Below are 4,751 nucleotides of genomic sequence, written 5' to 3' on the forward strand. Positions count from 1 at the left end.
GATCTTAATACCGCCATATCCAAATGAGAGCTCCACATTGATATGGCTGTGGTAAGCACGAATACTTTCAGCTGCACAGATGGATTCGTCCGGAGCCCGGCTGTGCCGCATCCCAAAAACTACAACTACTATGGAGCATCGCTCAATAACGCAGGTCGACCGGAGCCCAGCTGTGCCGCATCACAACACTCAGCTACTATGGAGCATCACTCAATGTACGTGCCACCGCGGAGCCCGGCTGTGCCGCATCACAACACTACAACTGCTATGGAGCATTACTTAATACCGTGTACTGGAGCCCGGCTGTGCCGCATCACCAAACTACAACTACTATGGAGCATCACTCAATGCACGAGTCGCCCGGAGCCCGGCTGTGTCGCATCATGACACTACAGCTGCTATGGAGCATCGCTCAATACACGTGCGACATGGCTGCTATAGTTAACAGCGTCCACGGCGCGCAATCCCCGCGAACCCAGCTGGCGCCACGGACCCACACTGGCGCACCTCGCCTCACCGGTCGCCGCAGTCGCGTCGCGGCGGTGCTAGGAACAGGTGCTGCGTGCGGGTTCCCGCTCCAAAATCCGTACCGGTCGCCGGCAGCGCGCGGAGCGGTGCGCCGACAGGAAACGGCCGACGCGGTGCGGCTGCGGCGGACGGCAAAGGGCCCGGGCGCGGCAGGTAAGCAAGCAGCAGAGGGTGGTGTGCGGCGGAACTCGACGAAAGACTAACACAAGCGAGCGAAAGGCCACCCTCGCAGCTTGGCACGCTGAGACGCGTTCAGAACATCTCAGGGGCATGGCACGGTTGTCTATAAATCGAATGCGGCTTTGTTGCCCTGGATGGGGCACCGTTGCGTACTTTTAAATCCCAATAATTTGTGTCTGACCGACGATGATCCTCACATTTCACTAAAATATCGAACAACGACCAACAAACAACAGGTCGTCTTGTATTATCGGAAGAAAAAGAGAGAGAGAGAGACAGAGAGAGAGAGAGAGAGAGAGGAGAGAGGAGAGAGAGAGACAAGGACAGAGGAAGGGAGAGAGAGAGAGAGAGAGATAGAGAGAGAGAGAGAGAGAGAGAGAGAGAGAGAGAGAGAGAGAGAGAGAGATAGAGAGAGAAGAGAGAGAGGAGAAGAGAGAGAGAGAGAGAGAGGAGAGAGAGAGAGAGAGAGAGAGAGAGAGAGAGAGAGAGAGAGAGAGAGAGAGAGGAGAGAAAGAGGAGAGAGAGAGAGAGAGAGAGAGGAGAGAGAGAGAGAGGAGAGAGGAAGAAGAGAGAGAGAGAGAAGGAGAGAGAGAGAGAGAGAGAGAGAGAGAGAGAGAGAGAGAGAGAGAGAGAGAGAGAGAGAGAGAGAGAGAGAGAGAGAGAGAGAGAGAGAGAGAGAGAGAGAGAGAGAGAGAGAGAGAGAGAGAGAGAGAGGAGAGAGAGAGAGAGAGAGAGAGAGGGGGGGGGGGGAAGAGGAGAACCCTAATTGAAAAGTACGAAAGACCAAGGAAGCGACGCTCGTGGCACTGGCTCAATCCTGCCAACAAGCTCAGTGACCAGTGAGGTAGCAGCCCGGTAATGACATCCTATGCTAAAAAGGCCAAAATACGGAAGACAAATGACTGGAACTTCTATGGCAAACGGCACTCTCGGTGGCCTTATTCATTGGTGGTCTGATCCCACGTGGTCTAATACAAACATCAACGTGTCCTTCTCTGGACCAACTGACGCTTGACGACGGCCAGGGGAAAACCAACAGAAACGCTGCTGATGAGAGCAACAATCCGAACCATGATTAAACCTGTGCCATACGAAAGAGCAAAGAGGCGACGCGCGTGACGCAGACTGCAAATCCCGTTAGCAAACCTAATGAGACAGCAGCTTCGTAAGACATCCTAGGCCAAACAAGCCCAAAATTGTATAAGGTGTATTGATGCTAGTTTTGGTGCGATTTAGTCAATAACTGTTCCCATTATGACAGGCCAAATATCAAATTGTCCAGAAACGCGCACTTTTTCTGGCTTCACAGCCAGCCCCAGCAATCTAAACAGGCGAATTTCTCGTTCAAATCTGAGTACATTAGTGTATATCTCATGTCTTTTGATTATTTATCAATCTATGATTTATAGCTGTGCGAATGTAACAATGTCGGGCCGTTGCACGCCTTCTTCGGTATCATCGGCTGCCGCCCTTCGCTCGCGCCGCCTTAGATCATCGTGCAGTGCTCTTCAAAAACTGCCGCTGCTCCGAAACCAGAAAAGCTAGGAACACGTTTTGGCATCAAAACACGTGCAAGTGATGCTCCATAGACAACTGAAAAATTGGGCGCGATCGCCAAACATGCTAAAGAGGTATTATCAAAACAGCTTAGGGGGCTGCATCAGCCCCCCGCCCCACACCAGGCCGAGGATGAACGCATTGACTCCAGGAGAAATAAATGAAAAGTCTACCGGAGGTCCTTTCTCCGTTTTATCAGGAAAAACAAGTCGCAGAGAAAAGTTCAGCGGAAGTTACAGGAAGAGCCTTAAACCCAGCAACGAGCCGCACGCATGAATATGTCGTGTGACGGTAAAACGCGAAGGTGTTTCAATAAGTAATACATGCAAGCATTCCAATAACCAAACCAATAACCCTAAACAGCTGAGTGCGTCGTAAAGCCCCAATGACAACATGTCAAGATACCTGGGGCTAAATATGAGCGCTCCATAGCCCATGCCAAATGAAATGGTTATGTAAAAAGATGCAAATGTATTTTATTCGACTGGCCGGAGGCTAGGGGAGCAAGAGTACTGCACAGAAACACAGAAAATAGGAAACTTGCCGGCCTGCAATAGTATAAGGAGAAATATCCTGGGAATTTGACGGTTTTCAGTACGTGTTAGCAGTGAGGAGACCACTCAGAGTTACAAAGCATGCAAGAGGGCCTTGAAAGAGGATTTACGCAGGATAGCGTGTATTGCTTATCCATGTCGCAGATCTCGTTAGGAAGCTTTGCCACGACTTAGCTCAAGTTTCATCAGATCTCCAGGTGTGGCCCATCGTCACGTGGGTAGAATCCCTGAAATTCTCCACATACTGTACAGATAAGGGGTATAAAGTACAATTATGGATCGAAACATAAGAAAACTACAGTACTCCCTGAAGATAAATGGTACCGAAGATTGATAACAGGCATGCAGGCAGTCCCTCGCGGTGTGCCTGATGTAGGTAATGCAGCAACACAGCTGCTTTGTCCGTGCAACGATTACAGGTAGGAAATCGATTGACTGCAAGTCAGTTACAGGTAGATAATCTAAAATTCTGATTTTGGTTTGAGGTCGTTGAGGACTGGGGGGGGGGAGGGTGGAGGGGTTAGTAGAGTGCCAAGACACAAACTTGAAGGTGGCACATGTCATAGCTGAGAAACAGCGGAACGTTCCTCTTTATGGAAAATTTGCGCAATATATCGCGCTTGGTTTGCCGCGCCGGTCCAAAAACCGAAGCATGTAAGCCGAAGACCATCTGACCCTGGTGCTTCGTAACAAGGGCTCCGGACCCGGCCTGAGTAAAGCATTTTTGGTGTCAAATAGCGAAATCGGAACCTGAAGTATTACCACCTCGCAGGCTTTCGGACGAAAATTGTTCGCGGAGAGAGACCGAGGGTGATAGCGAGAGCGAGGACTCACAAAGTCTCATATGCTCGTCGCTCAGCGGACTGTGCGTTATGGATCCCGGATAAACATTGGTAATCGACGAACGGCATACCTGATGGTGCTCTTCTGACCTTGGATGGCTGACGGTTCAAGGCAAAGGCGGCGAAACAACTGCGTCGAAAACTTGCACGTCATGGTGAAGAGGCCTGAAGTTATTATCCTCTGGTTATGTGGTGCAATTCACGTGGCCTTGACAATTCCTGTCCGTACTCAGATTGCGCTGGACATGCAGGAATCGGGGAAATCCCCATAAGGCATCCACGGTTGAACAGAGTTCATCGACGACTGCGACCGAACAGACGTCGCGAGCTTGCGGGGTGATGGCACAGCGGCCGCGTTAAACCCTGACCGTCGTCCGTGGCCCACCCGCGCGCGCTCCACTGCTGGCCTCCAGCAGACATGGCGTGGCTCAGCAGCCAGGCCGCGGGCGGCTTTGGGCTTCCCAGGCCCATCTGGGGCCTTAATCAGATGGTCGGTATCCCGGTCCACGCCTCTACAAGAGCTTACACATTCAGCTACTGCGTGCCAAACCTGTCAGTCCCAGCAGACAACATCGCGAAGGCGGGAAAAGGAAGGGAAGTGCTCTTCACTTCTTCGGATAGGTGTACAACAATGAGTAAGACTTGCAGGCGTATTGTCTAAGACATGTTCACAACGTCGCTAGAGCGATGCTGTTTCCACACATTGGTATGATGCATATGCACGCTTTGGCCATCGCCAGACAGCTATCTTAAGATCACACGACGGCAGAAACAAAAAAATATGAGCCATAATCGATATGCCATGGCGACCACAGACATTTTACTGTCTGTTGGTGACTGAGAGTCGTAACCTGGTCTTAGCCGGGGTCTCCACGATGCTCACCACCAGTAAGCACCTGGGAAATGACCTCTGAACGACCTCTGAGGAAAAACGTTGTCGACTCATCAACGCCCACATGAACTACTTGCCAATTCTCAAGTTATTTTTGCTGCTGTGCTGTCCTTGAGCTTGTTTGTGGTGTTGAGCCTTTTTCTCATGAGCTTACGTACCTTGCGGCGGATGTTATTATAGCCTGACATGAAATAGTTG

At 50.9% G+C, this 4,751-nt stretch overlaps 1 protein-coding gene across 1 annotated transcript in view; it reads left to right on the forward strand.

The window, feature by feature from the left end:
- The first annotated feature begins 539 nt into the window (after positions 1-539).
- LOC119110325 (metalloreductase STEAP3) overlaps positions 540-4,751 on the forward strand; it is a 22,867-nt gene continuing 18,655 nt past the window's right edge. The window contains exon 1 of the mRNA XM_037234099.1: positions 540-681. The gene's annotated coding sequence lies outside the window, so the exon portion shown is untranslated. The remainder of the gene's footprint in view (positions 682-4,751) is intronic.

The sequence above is a fragment of the Pollicipes pollicipes genome, unplaced genomic scaffold, assembly GCF_011947565.3.
Source record: "Pollicipes pollicipes isolate AB1234 unplaced genomic scaffold, Ppol_2.1 Scaffold_7231;HRSCAF=8579_pilon_pilon_pilon, whole genome shotgun sequence".
NCBI lineage: Eukaryota > Metazoa > Arthropoda > Thecostraca > Pollicipedomorpha > Pollicipedidae > Pollicipes > Pollicipes pollicipes.